At 42.6% G+C, this 15,309-nt stretch overlaps 1 long non-coding RNA gene across 1 annotated transcript; it reads left to right on the plus strand.

Annotated features, from left to right (window-relative positions):
- The first annotated feature begins 3,299 nt into the window (after positions 1-3,299).
- On the plus strand, positions 3,300-14,559 carry LOC147584160 (uncharacterized). Its single transcript, XR_015255216.1, has 2 exons — positions 3,300-3,581; positions 14,144-14,559. It is a non-coding gene; the product is annotated as an uncharacterized LOC147584160 (long non-coding RNA).
- The last annotated feature ends 750 nt before the right edge of the window (positions 14,560-15,309 follow it).

The following is a 15,309-nucleotide window of genomic DNA, read 5'->3' on the forward strand; positions in this document are numbered from 1 at the left end:
CAGATCCAGAGACTGTCTTTCCAAACCCACACTCTTATGAAAAAGCACCACAAAGTTTAAAACATTGCCTTGCCTGAGGCCTTCTCAGAACCTTAACTCTACTAGAATGTACTGTGTAAAATAAAATGTATTAGAATGACACAGAAAAGGCTCTAAATCATGGGCCATAGAATTCTCTATTCACCATGTATCTAGGAGGACTCTGAATTATTAGTGCCCTAAGTAACACACATGAGTTTTCTCTGCCTTTCCCTAGCCCTGAAGCCCTAAATCTTCTAGCTAATTCTTACCTGTCTCTCAAAACATCAACACCTCATTCTAGTATATCTTCCCAGGTAGCTTTTCTGGATCTCCAGACCTGATTTTGGTGTCCCCTTCTACAATTTCATATTACTCTATGCAGTGATTCCCAACAGTGGGCAAAAAGTACCCTTTCCCCAGGGGACATTGGCAGTGTATGGAGACATTTTTGGTTGTTACAGCTGGTGTGGGGTATGGTGCTATTGGCATATAGTGAGTAGAGGGTAAGAATACTCTGAGTATCCTATAACGCATAGGAAACCCTCCCTCCCCCACAACCAAGAATTAGCCAGCCTAAAATGCGGAGGTTGAGTGCCAAGGTTGAGACACGCTGCTCTACGATTTCAGTCACTGCAGTTACAACACTACCTGAACCTTGTATTTACTTGTCTGTGTTGGTCCCTCACTCTACTGTCAGCTTCTTGACTAGAAATCAGGGTTTCTCAGAATATATAGGCCACTGACAGATCTCAGCATAAACTGTTGAAGGAAAGAAGTTAATGATAGTTTGTAGTAGGTGCACTGGGGCGTATTAACTAGCCCATGGCCCCCCATTCTTGACCACTCCTACATATTACAGTGGTGGGTCCTGGCAGCCATATTTGCACTATTTGACGCTGCTTCTTTGTCCTAGTTATTGGAACAGAAGTGGGGATACCAGTTCTCACCTTAGCCTGTCATATTTCTTCTCCAGGGAATTTAGAATTGCTGCTAAAAGGCAATACTCAGTCTCTACTGGTTACTTGAAGTTGGGAGCTATAGAGCAGCCATCTTTGACCATGGCATGTGAAAACTCTGATTGGAGGAGGAGGATAAATCCATGGTGGGTGGGCACAGACACAAGAGAATGTGGCATTCCCCTGACAGTAACTTTGGTTTCCAACAATGGCTTTCCACCTGCTGGTTCCACTGAGCCCATGTGTGTCTCTCTTACACATTCTTTTCCAGGGTCTCATTTTTATACCTCTATCATAGACTCCCTCTATTTTATTTTGGTCTGATTGGGTTTCTGTGTACACAGAACCAAAGAGTCTTGACTAAGTGACAAGCCAGGAAACATAGCCCAATTTTCTTAACCTTTAATACAAGGTTCTTACTTTCCCCAAACCATGAGAGTTTGGAGGAGAAAAGAAAAAGCAACAGAGTCCAGTTAGAAGGCACCTTTATCATCCCATTTTCAATGGTCTACAAAGGGTAGCTGGAAAGGCCATCCCTATTTTTAGATGATTGCCCAGAAAGAGAGACTAATGCCTGGGGGGCTTACTTTAGACTCTAAACTATATAAAGTTGCAGAGGCATGAGCTCCTCTCTGTAAGTGAAAGGCATTAACAATTTACTTCAGTTTCAATGCATCAAAAGAGGCTCATGGAGACAATTATTTGCTGAAGGGCACATGACCTTGTTGGACCTGACATTTATTTTATCTTCCTTTGAAAACAGTTAAGATTGCACAATTGATATTTCGCACTTCTAATCTTTTGCTTCTTGGTGCTTACCACAAAGAAATTAACAATACTAGCAATAGTAAATGATTAAATCTGGATGTTGGCTCAGAATAGACTCAGAAATTTTTTGTTTTTGAAGGAAAACAGAGAAATCGAAAACTTCTCTGGCTGTATGAAGGTTTCAGGGATATGGCCACACAAATGTGAAGCACTCCTGATTGCCTCTAGCTGTGATGGCTGGGGAAGCATAGAAAACAGCAGCCACAACTGCTGGTGTTGGCTCAGCCATCAAGTTTGGCCTGAGAACAAATTCTGTCAATGGGGTGTTTTCAAATGCAATGCTAGCCATTCCCAAAGTGAGCCTACCCTCTGCTTGTTCTTTGACCTCCTCCCACAAATCTGGGATAGTTTTCTAGAGAAATAGCTTTTACATTCCCTCACCTATTTGGTCCTTGATTTACCCAGCATAGATGCCAAGTAACATTTACACGATGGATTAAGGACCCTCTGAGATCATCGCTGTTCTCCATGGCAGACTGTGCATTTGCAAAAGCTTGACTGCGTTCTTGTCGACAACCAGCCATTTCTTCTTTTTCTTTCTTTATTTTTTGGGGGGGGGGGTTAAATGTGTATTTATTTTTGAGAGACAGAGTGCAAGCTGGGGAAGGGCAGAGAGAGGGGGACAGAGGATCCGAAGCAGGGTCTGCGCTGACAGCAGAGAGCCCAACGTGGGGCTCGAACACACGAACCTTGAGATCATGACCTGAGCTGAAGTCATAAATCAACCACTGAGCCACCCAGGTGCGCCCCTCTTCTTTTTCTTCATTATAAAAACTCCACCCCCTTTCTTGGAGGGTGGGGGAATGGTTAACTCACCGTTTCCAGGTCTCAAAATACTTTTTTCCTCATCTATTTTCTTTGGTGACCCCCAACTCCAAACACCTTTCTCCTTGGTGCTGGTTGAATTACAATTTTTTCAAAAATCTTGTTTTCTTACAGCCTTTATTTTAGGCTGTAGATCTTCACTGGTACAGAGTGTACAAGGTGAGCCCTTGGTTTGGCAAGCCTTTTGTCTCTGCTCCCTAAACCTCTGGTGTCCGGATTAGATGAGAAATAAAGAGTTTGAAACATTCTATTCAGTTGATTGGCAAACAATCATTTCAGATGCAAAAAACTCTATCTGCATGAAAGGATTTTGTACACTGATTTTGAAAAAAAAAAAGAATAGGAAAAAAAATAAAATGATTCCTTGGATAATCAGAGTCAGAATTTCTTTGACTCTCTGGAGAAAAATCCCATGCTAGCTCCCTCACATTTTTTTTTCCTTCAGCAGCCTGTATTAGAGTGTGGAAAAGCAGCAGGAGGAGAAAACAGTCTGTAATTTTAATGGGACTATGGAGACCACTTTGAAATATTGAACATTTCCATGAGAACAAATAGCTTCTACCTGATGTCATAGCCGCTTGTTCTCTTTAAGGATCCAAGCGAGTAGGCGAGTTTTCCTGACGTAGGGTATGGTTGGGTCCTTCAGGACATTGAAGGATGTCACTCGTGGGGCATGGTCGGCTCCCTGGACTGTGCCTGTTCCCTGAGCCAGGACTTTGATTTCAGCGTTCCTTTCTCTAAAGCCACGGCCACTGCCGCCCAGCAGTGACTCAAGCAGATGGCTGTTGGTGACAAGCCTCTTCTGATTGGTAATAAAAATACCAGAAGCTACACTGCATTGTGTACAAATACGTGAGGCTATTGCAGATTCCTTTGTATCTCTAGATTCTATTTTGAGAGCGGGTTGATCTTCTCCATGCAGAACCCTCACAGAATGAGCAATCACGCCAGGTGGGTGCTTGAAGCGCTATTGCAGTTTGTGAAAGTCAAGATTTGTTTGTTTGTTTGTTTGTTTGTTTTAATCAGCCTTCAAAACCATACCCTTACCCTCTAGGATTTCTGACTGACTGCCCGTGATCTGGGGTGGGGAGGAGGAGAAAGAATTTGGATCTTATACAAAAACCATCAGAGGCTCTTCCCAGTTGAAAAACGAACTCAGATTGTACTGCCTCTCTCTTCCCTTACGAGATGCTGCTAAATGAACAATACTGTGGGAAAATGCAGAACTGCGGATGGGAACGGAATTTGGGGCAGAATCTGGGGCGCCTGGGTGGCTCGGTCGCTTGAGCGTCCAACTTCGGCTCAGGTCATGATCTCACACTCCGTGAGTTCGAACCCTGCGTCAGGCTCTGTGCTGACAGCTCAGAGCCTGGAGCCTGTTTCAGATTCTGTGTCTCCCTCTCTCTCTGACCCTTCCCCGTTCATGCTCTATCTCTCTCTGTCTCAAAAATAAATAAAACGTTAAAAAAAAATACATAAATAAATAAATAAGTTGGGGCAGAATCTAAATGCCCAGAATCCACTTCCTGCTCAATGACTCTAAGAACAGGTGAGAGTTGAAGTTTGAACTTGTTTTGCTTCATTTATGGCACTGGTTCACAAACATTTCAGCATCAAATCACCTGGGGACCTTTTATAAAATTGCAGATTCCCAGGTCAGAACCTCACTCAGAGGTTCTAATTGAGAAAGTTTAATTTTTTTTTTTAATGTTTGTTTATTATTGACAGAGAGAGAGAGAGAGAGAGAGCATGAACAGGGGAGGGTCAGAGAGAGAGGGAGACACAGAATCCGAAGCGGGCTCCAGGCTCTGAGCTGTCAGCACAGAGCCCGACTCGGGGCTTGAACTCACGGATTATGAGATCATGACCTGAGCCAAAGCCGGACGCTCAAGCGACTGAGCCACCCAGGCAGCCCCTCTGATTGGAAAAGTTTAGACTGGGGCCAGGGATTCTATATTTGGGATGAGAAACCTAGGTGACTCCAACCTACTACTGCTACACTAAAATGTGATATTAATAAGTTTAAAAGTCATGGGGCCAACTGTGACCCATGTCAGCTAACTGCTAACTCTGTGGCCCCAGTCTACCAATCATGAGGGTTCTGGGTGGGGGTGTGAGAAGCACTGGCATGGAGAGAAAAGATAACAGATAAGGGATCAGAAGGTCTGGTTTCCAGTCCTTGCCCTGTCATTTATTAGCCATGGGACCTTGGGCAAATGTCACTGGGGGGCTCAGTGCCTCATCTATAGAATGGGGCCTATAATTCATGCCTTGCTTACCTCATTGGGTCATGAGGATCAAATTAGAAATAACTGGGTAAAAAAATTACATGTTAGAAGTCACAATATTTTCATAGAGAGGCAGTACTTTCCCTCTTGAGTCTAATGATGGTCTACTCACACTCAGCATCCCCAGACCCAAGCACCTCTGCTCAATGAACCAAGGGAAGCCTGGTTTATTGTAAGAGCTGATTCCAAATGCAGTTATCATGACCCGGAAGGAAGTGGTTTTTAGAACAGCCAGCTGCATGCTATAAAGGGAAGATTCTGGGGCTCCATCCTGCATCAGAGGCTCTGTGAGTGTGGGTGGGAATTTTAACATTGCCAGAGACCATTCTTCTATAAAAAGTGGGAGAGTCACTGGGCATGGGAATAATGGATGCTGGGGGCCTAAGAGTTGCACACACAGGTCCTCTTTCCTGCTTCCTGTGGCCCAGGAAAAAAAAAGCATCTTGGTGCCCCAGTGTTTTCCTTCATCTCCTGCCCTGCTCCTCTATCCCGTCTACTCTTATTACCTGCCCCCTGGCGGGTCCAGCTATACATGACTGCAGCCTTTGCCGTTTTGCCCTGAAATCATCTCCCTCTATCAAAACTTGTTCCCTTCCTGTTGGTTCTCAAGCAAATAGTTTCCAAATCCAGTTCCCTTGAAGGTGTGTGGTACAGGTTCTGGCACCCCCAAGACTCAGCTTTTGTTTTTAAACAGATTTTTTTTTTTATATATTTTATCATTTTTTTCAAAGCATTCTGTCAAGGCATTCCTAGAGCAATTCTAGCAAAGGAATATGAGTCATTAGCACCAGGTCAGGTGCTAATGGGCCAGGACAATATTGGGGACAAGGATCCCCACCCCTCAGCCTGCATAGCTGAGGAAGCCAAGCCAGCTCTCCATGCCTGTCAGTCAGCCTGATTCCAAAACGCTGATTCCTGGGCTCTCATCCTCTCCCTGGCCCACTCCCTTTCTCTATTTTAAAACGATGCGACAAAGTGTTTCCGCTTTGCATATGGAAGGCCTCCTTTCCTTGGAGTTTTGTCATTTTATCACCCAGCTCCAGAGAGTAGCCAGCGGGGCTCTGAGCTGAGACTACGGCCTCGGATTTCCCAAAGCCTCCAATTCCTCCCCCAAGGGGTTGGCAGCCTCCCTCCTGGGCAGGGCCTGGCTCATGGAGCCCTGGTTTTCTGTTTATTGATTTCTAGTTGTGACATGGGGCTCATCATGCCAAAATTCTCAAGGCTGATGTTGCCCCAAAGTACCATTAATGAAAACTCCTTCCATGAATACTGTGTTTTGATGAGGGCAGTGAGTCTTCAGGCAACATTTCTAAGGATTGTTTTTGCTTGGTTTGAGGGATGGTTTTTTTTTAACTTCTTTCTTTTAAATTGAAAAGAACATAAAATGGACAGTAGATTAAGAAAGGATAAATATGTAAGGTGAACTTGAGGAAAAGACTAATTTTAACAACCTCCAAGAGGGGATGAGAGGTGATGGACCCTCCAGTTGGTAAAGCATCAGAGTCAGGCAGCTACGGGTGAGGGAATGCTTGGTAGTAAGCAAAACTGAGAGCACCAGAACATAACTACTCTTTTATGATATCCTAGCTTTTACAGATATTCTCCCAGGAATAATAGGCTGAAAAAGTCCTGCTGCATCCCATCAACATGTAGAGGAGGAATCAACAAACTGCCATCCACCCCCTATTTTTATAGTTTTATTGCAATAGAGCCATACCCATTCCTACTGTCTGCAACTGTATGCATGCTACACAAAGTGATTACAGCAGATCATATGCTCCACTACATCAGAAATATTTGCTGTCTTGTCCTTTACAAAAAGAGCTTGCCCACATCTGGTCTAGATGCTGTATCCTCTAGATCACTACTTTATAAACTTTTCCCCTTAGCAACAGAATGCTCTTTTTTGTTTTTTTTTTTTTTTTTGCAAAGAATATTCTGGGTGCCTGGGTGGCTCAGTCAGTTGAGAGTCTGACTGTTAATTTTGGATCAAGTCATGATCCCAGAGTTGTGGGATTGAGCCCCACATCTGGGTCCATGCTGAGCATGGAGCCTGACTTGGGATTCTCTCTCTCTCTCTCTCTCTCCCTCTCTGCCCCTCTCCCCTGCTCACACATACTTTCTATCTAAAATTAAAAAAAAAAGAAGAACAAGAAGAAGAAAGCTGGAAGTATTACAATTCCAGATTTCAAGATATACTACAAAGCTATTGTAATCAAAACAGTATGGTACTGGCACAAAAATAGACAGATAGATCAATGGAAACAGAATAGAGAGCCCAGAAATAGAGCCACACTTATGTGGCCAATTAATCTATGACAAAGTTAAGACTACATTAAAAAAAAAAAAAGGTTTGCAGAGCAAAGGAAACCATCAACACAACAAAAAGGCAACATACTGAATGGGAGAAGATATTTGCAAATGCTATGTCTGATAAGGGGTTAATATTCAAAACATACAAAGAACTTATACAACCGAAGGCTTAGAAAACAATCTGATTTTAAAATGTACAGAGGACCTGAATAGACATTTTCCCAAAGAAGACATACAAATAGTCACCTGACACATGAAAAGATGCTTAACATCAGTAATCATCAGGAAAATGCAAATGAAAGCCACACTGAGATATCACCTTACACCTGTCAGAATGGCTAAAATAAAAAAGACGAGAGATAACAGATGTTGGCAAGGATGTGGGAAAAAAAGGAACTCTCAGGCACAGTTGGTGGGAATGTGAATCGGTGCAGCCACTATTGAAAACAGTATGGAGGTTCCTCAAAAAATTAAAAATAGTTCTATTTTTAATATGATCCAATGCTTCCACTACTGGAATATTTAGTGAAAGAAAATGAATACACCAATTTGAAAAGATATATACACCCCTATATTTATTGCAGCATTATTACAATAGCCAAGATATGGAAGCAACCTAAGTGTCCATTGATAGATGAATGGATAAAGAAGAGGAGGTATGTATAAAATGGAATATTACTAAGCCAAAAAAAGATAAAATCTTGCCACTTGTGACAACAGGGATGGACCTAGAAGATATCATGCGAGGCGAAATAAGTCAGACTGAGAAAGACAAATACCATATGATTTCATTCGCATGTGGAATCTGAAAAACAAAACAAATGAATAAACAGACAGATAAAAAGCAGAGTCAGACCTATAAATACAGAGAACAAACTGAAGGGCAAAAATGGGTGAAGGGGAGTGGGAAGTACGGGTTTCCAGTTATGGAATGAATAAGTCCTGGGAATAAAAGATACAGCATAGGAAATATAATGAATGGTATTGTAATAGCGTTGCATGGTGGCAGATGGTAGCTACACTTGTGAGCACAGCTGAAGGTACAGAGATCACAGTGAATCACTATGTAGTACACTTGAAATTAAGGTTACATTGTGTGTCAACTATACTCAAAAAAAAAAAAGAGTAAAGAAATCACTGCACAATATATGCTTCTTGAAGGCAGGGTACTGCCTTGGTTTCTTTGTGTCTGTCTAGTGACTGACACAGAAAATACACTCAAGATAAGTATGAAGGACGAATAATGGAATGAAGTGCCTCTAATTAAGACCCTCCATGGTCACTTTTGAATCTCTTTCTGCCCCCCTGGCATCTAATGTCTCCCCAAGAGTGATTTGTACCCACTGTCTCCTCTTCTTATATTCTCATTACTGGTTTCTGACTTTAGTCCCATTGCTCTGCTGGAACTGTTGTCACCAAGGTCCCCAATGATATTCTTAACTACCACAGTCCATGGACATTACTGAGCTCCTATCTTCAGGCGAGCCTTTGGGCATTTGACAATTTCTGAATCTTCCCGCCCCTTGGGCTTCTCATTACACCATAACCTCCTGGCTGTTTTTGCTTGTTTTTGATCTTGCTTCCCTGTCTCTGAAACTGGCTCCATTTTGCCTGCCCCTAAACGATGGTGTCCTATAAGTACTGACATTGCAGCAACTGAAATCTAAATGTCGAGTGCTACAAGTCACAACTTCAAGTGTATCCTCCTTCCTAAATTTTGGACTCATTTATTGAATCCCTTATGACACAGCCCCGCCTGGCACCCCCAACTCAAACTTTCCTAATCTGAATTCACTGTGGCTCTCACAAGCTGCTTCCTCTGATGACACGATTGCCTGGCCTATTCTTGTCAACTTCAACCTGGGTGCTTCAACTCGAACAGCAAACACCAGATTCTGCCCACTTTGCAATCTAAGAGTTTCTTTTTTTTTTTTTAAAGAGAAAAACCATTTTTTGTTTAATAAATTATACAGAAATGGGTTTATTATTTTGTGACAAAAATGCAAAGTATGATGAATTATTAATCTCTTTCAATTTATTCAAATTTTTTAAATTTTATTTTTTTAATTTACATCCAAATTAGCATATAGTGCAACAATGATTTCAGGAGTAGATTCCTTAGTGCCCCTTACCCATTTAGTCCACCCCCTCCCACACCCCCTCTAGCAACCCTCTGTTGTTCTCCATGTTTATGAGTCTCTTATGCTTTGCTCCCCTCCCTATTTTTATTTATTTTTGTTTCCCTTCCCTTATGTTCATCTGTTTTGTCTCCTAAAGTCCTCATATGAGTGAAGTCATATGATATTTGTCTTTCTCTGACTGACTAATTTCACTTAGCATCATACCCTCCAGTTCCATCCACATAGTTGCAAATGGCAAGATCTCATTCTTTTTGATTACCAAGTAATACTCCATTGTATATAAATACCACATCTTTTTTGTCCATTCATCCATCGACGGACATTTGGGCTCTTTCCATACTTTGGCTATTGTTGAGAGTGCTGCTATGAGCATAGGGGTGCATGTGTGCCTTCAAAACAGCACCCCTGTATCCCTTGGATAAATACCTAGGAGTGAAATTGCTGGGTCATAGGGTAGTTCTATTTCTAGTTTTTTGAGGAACCTCCATACTGCTTTCCAGAGTGGCTGCACAAGCTTGCATTCCCATCAGTCTAAGAGTTTCTTGACTCCGTCCCCTTTATTCATCTCTTATCACTCCCTTGGGATGATGAGTGTCCCAGTTGGTCTCCTGAACCTTAGAGTGTAGCCCATTCTCCTCTGTGCAGCTGGAGGGATTATGTCATTCCTTGCTCCTCCAGTGCCCACATACTTGCAAGCTCTCCGTGGCATCCCACTGCTCATGGCATCAAGGCCAGAGTTTATCAACTTTACTTACAAGGTTGTACAAGGGCTTGTTCCTATGGTCTCTCTGATCTCATCATAGATACCTCTCTTCACTCACGGCCTCTGAGCCATGCTGCATGCCATGCTTCTTCCAACCAAAGAGGCTTAATCCAACCTTTGCCTTTGTCTGATATGGCCATCCCTAAATAACACTTATTCATCCTGTGACTCTGAACCCAAACACCACTTTCTCTGGGATGCTACTTTCCCTGACTGAATCAAATGCAGCCACCATGGGATTTCGGGGCACCATGAATGTCTCCTTCCTAACTCTTGCACTTGTCTTATACTTTTGTGCCTGGTTTTGTAATTATTGCTTGATATATATCTCCTACTAGACCCTAATCTCCGTGTGGGCAGGAACAAAGTCTGAATTTACTCTTCCACTTATCCCAGTGGCTACCCCAGCACTGCATGTCCTGTAAGTGGTACGTGAAAGTGCAAATAGTCATTGAGTGAATAAAATTGTGTCCCTTTGTAGAATTGTTCCCCTTAAATGTCTCCTGAATACATTCTACCTGAAAGATACACCAGATCTTATCTGGGCTTGCCCTTAAATGATTCCCCATTGGCTGCAGGATAAAGTTAAGCCTCATGCCATACAAGCCCTGTCATGATCTTGACCATTCTCTGGGCTCATCTCTTGGCCTCACTGTTGGGAACTTTATGCTGTTGCAACCCAGGCCTCCTTCCTGTTTTTAGCACACATCATCCTATGTCATACCTTTGTTCCTTGTGCAGACTTCACTCAGATTCACTGACTGTTAACATTTCGCACATTTGCTTTCTCTCTCTGTCTATATGTGTATGTGTGAGTATATGTGTACTTGGGGGAGGATTTGAGAGTAAGTTGAAGCCATCGTGACACTTCGCTGCCGAGTATTTCAGCAACTGGCATCTAAGAATAAGGTCATTCTCCTCTATAACCACAACATAATTATCACACTTTGGAAATTTAGCATTAACAGAATACCATCATGCAGATTAAATTCATATTTTCCCGATTATCTGAGTAATGAAATTTATAGCTCCTTGTTTTATTTTGTTTTGTTTTCCCTCACCCAGTTTTGCTCCTCCCCCATCCCCTGTTCTAGGTCTGGTTTGCTGCCTCTACTTCCTCATTTCCACTCTGATTTCAGAAAGGGCAGAAGTTTCAAGCTGTACATCAAAACCTGTTTCTTCTATCTGAGCACAGAGCTTGTCCTCATTCTGGGCTCCCTTTGAAGTTGGGTGTGTGCCTGTGTGGCCAAGTTCTGATGGGTACAACCTTCAAGGTCAAGGTTTTTAAGAAGTAGAGAGATCTCATCTTCATTCTCTCCTTTTACCAGCCGAATGTGGACAATGAAGATAAGGCTCTAGGGAACAGTGGAGACACAAGATAGAAGGAGCCCTGGGTCTTCAAATCACTGGACAGAGGAAAGTGTCACGCCAACCAGGGACACATGCCTTGGGTTGTTAGATGGGTAGAAATAAGTTTCTATTATGTTTGAGCCCTTATACTGCTGTGGATCTACTTGTTACAGCAGCCAGTATCACCAAATGAAGTTAAAGGTCCTTCCGTGGAAAGGGAGTGGATGGATCTTCTCACCCAGAACCTCTTACCTCAGGGGAGAAAGAGCAGTGCAGGGGAGGCTCGGATGTCACAGGCCAGGAAACAGGTAGTCCCAGGAGCTAAAGCCCTGGGACAGAGAAGGAGCACCAATAGGTACAGGAGCTCAGCCCACAGGAACTCCAATCCCGGGTCTCTGTCTTCTAACTTCTATGCATGCTTGTGTCTAACTATGCCTTTGTGCAATGAGGAATCCATTTCTTAAGTTGTACCAGAGAAATTAGTCAACACAGAGGCTTTTTTCTAAATGCAGAAAACTAACAAAATAGAGAAAATCCATAAAAGTTTGCTTTGACAATATGAAGATAATATGAACAAAGAATTACAGCCATTATGTGAACTTCTCATTTTGTCTAGTTACTATGCAGCACAATAAGAAGACTTATCATTAAATATGTCAGATTTGCTTTGTTGTCAGTTTATTTGATCACGACACCAAACTTTCATCTTGAATGTACAGCCTGCATTGTTCATGCTGCAGCTCACAGCTTAACAAACTAGAGTCAAACTCACTATCCTCTATCATAAACAGCTTTATGGCTGAGTAAAATTTGAGAACATTTCATCAGTATTTACGTTTTATGGGTTTTGTCAACTTGCTTTAATTTTCGACCATGTGGACTGAATTAGAAAGATGCTAAGCAGTGAGACTGTTGCTGAGCCAGAGATCTGAGGCTTTCGAGGGATCCTTTGGTCTTAGCAAAGCCTGGCTGCTTCATGCCACACTCCTGGTCGGTCAGACCAGGCTGAGGTTTGCCCATCAGTCTGACTTTGCTTCCAAGACCTCTGCATCTCCTTACATTAAATTAATTGTATATATTACTTGCAATATTGTATATATTAAGTGCATGATAATATACCAACGTTATTAAAGTGTTCTGGCAAAACTATGTGAGCAGAGGAAAATATCACAGTCCAATACCAGATGATACTAATAAAATAATAATAGCAGCATCCAACACTTACTGAGCAGATACTATGTGCCAGGTACTGCCCTGTTTTCCAACTTAATGAATGTTTACAGTAATCCCAGGAGGGAGGAAGAGTGGCTCATTACTTCTTCACATAAATTTTGAGACAATACAGAACTTCCCAAAGTCACAAAGCCTGGCTAGCTGGGGCTAACCCATAGATGAGGTAAGTAACCTCACTCGCTCCTTCCAACTTCTCTTTTACTACACTTTCTCCTTTACTACATCTTGAGAAAATACCAGTCCTGGCTTAGGTGAAAGGGAGAGGGAGGGGGATTTGTGTTCACTGCTCCTCACTGCTCATTGAAAACTTGGGGAGTGTTGACATTGTTGTGCGGTGAGGTAGGAGAGCTCATATCGCACCTGTTCAACAATGATATATTCAACAAATGTATATTGTATTCAACATGTATATATAAGATAAATATAACACACACACATACATAAAACAAATATATGTACATATATATTGCTGGGTGCTGAGGACAACCTTGTTCTCAACAAGCTTATGATTTCCTTGGGGAAGGCTGAAGGGTGAACAATTACAATACACTGGAAAAGTGCTGTGATGATAGGAGTGTGGGCCTCTGTTGGAAGAAACCTCTAACCCAAATTTAGGGGCAAATGGGGAAGGCTTCCTGGAGAAAGAGGCATCTATGCTGAGACCTATAGGACAGGAGGGAACAAAACAGGAGAAGAAAGAAGGCAAGAAAAGAGAGTTCCAGGCTGTGGAAGCAGCACCACACTAGCGGTCTGTACCAGGAGAGACGGTTACATACGGCCCATGGACACTACACTGGCTTCACCAGATGAAGCGCTAAACAGCCCTTTGCAGAAAGTTTTCTCCTCTCTACTACAGGTCCTGATTTTCTCGACATTGATCCATTGACAAATGTTTCTATCAATAAACCAATCAGATTTATTATTTACTACACAGAAGGCACCGGGTGAGGCCTAGAGGAGAATTCCAAGAGCTCTGAAACTCTGCTTCTATTTTCAAAGAGTTTACTGAGTGTGGGTCTGGAACATTCTCAGAGGAAAAAAAAAAGAGAGAGAGAGGGAGAGAGAGAGAAATTTAATAGTAATCCAGACATTAAAGGAGGAGGAAGAATGTTAGGAGGCTGAAACACTCAGCCTGGCTTTAGACCCTCACTCAGCCACACCCTCACCATGCAAGCATGCTTGAGCTACTCAACCTTTCTGAACTCCGGCTCCCCATTCATTGAGTGGGAAAAATAAAAGGTCCCTTTCAGGAAGATGGCAGGGATTAAATAGGGACCGCCTGTACAGCACCTAGCATGCTGCCCAGCACAGAGCAAGCTCTTGATAAATGTCTTAACCATGATCATATTATTATAATTTCAATTAATTCGCCCCATAAATACTTGGGTGCCTCCTCCGTGGTGCCTCTTGTACTTTTTATTTCAGGACTCCTGGGTTCATGACACACCAACCATCACCCCAGCACCCGACTCCTCTTCTTCCATTGGACTCTGCCCTCAAGCCTGCAGCATATAGCCAAAGAAACACAACTCATGAGCCCTGAGGAAGCTGGTTCGCCTGTCTAGAAGCCATCCTCAAAGTCTCCTGGGCACTTCCCCAAGTCTCCCCGGCCTGTTTGTCTCTGCACACACAGATTGCTTTCTCCTGACCGCTTGCAGCCCTGTCTTTACTTGGCCATTAATTGTACATCATCCCTGACATCTTTTACCGTGTTCTGCTATATTTTTATTTATTATTGATTCTACACATGCCTAACATTTGCTAAGTCCAAACCATGTGCTGACAGCACTTAGCAATGGTCTTGCTGAAGGGATAAAAGACTATTAAATTGGGTTGAAACATCTAGTTTTAAACCGTTATAGAGTGCATGCTCAAACAGAATCAGGAACCAAAGGCATATTTGTTTAAAAGAAAAAAACAAAAAACCAAAAATGCTAGCAGCTAGTCAATTACCCAGTAAAAAACAAGACTTATGTGAGAGTTTTAAAATAACAACACTGAAAGCAACTCTTATTTATTTGTTTGTATGTTTAATTCATGGATGATGGTGAGGAGGTCTCCTGTGTTTTTAACCCCGGTGCCTGGGGCAACCAGAGCACCATTCGGAGAGGCTGGAGGATGACGGGAGAGCAGGTATGATGGTGATGGTGAGACACAGTAAGTTTAAGTTGCAGACAAGTTAATTTCAAGGCCATAGTAGGCCACACAAGTGAAAATGTCCAATCAAGCAGCTGGCAGTCTGGGAATGGAGTTGAGGAGAGAGGACAGGGCAGAAGTGGATAGAGGCATCCTTCCCAGAAGAGATAGCCACACTTTGAGCAGAAGTCTTTTGGTGCCAGACATCCAAGGAAGGGGCACACATTTACCAGGGTGAGTAACACATCGCCAGGCCTCCTTGGACTTCTTTGCCCAAATTGGAGAAAACTGACCGAGACCCAAGAGGTCTGGGGTAAAGCCCCGGAGGCTTACCTTTGAATTTTCCTGTTCTATCTTAAAACATCCTGTGAATTTTCCATTCCACTCCACAATACACAAATAATATTTTAAATTACTTTTGAGTAAAACTGACTGTGATGGATGACAGGTGGCAT

Source organism: Puma concolor, chromosome A1 (assembly GCF_028749965.1).
Source record: "Puma concolor isolate L17-30 chromosome A1, mPumCon1.1.hap2, whole genome shotgun sequence".
In the NCBI taxonomy this organism is placed as follows: Eukaryota; Metazoa; Chordata; class Mammalia; order Carnivora; family Felidae; genus Puma; species Puma concolor.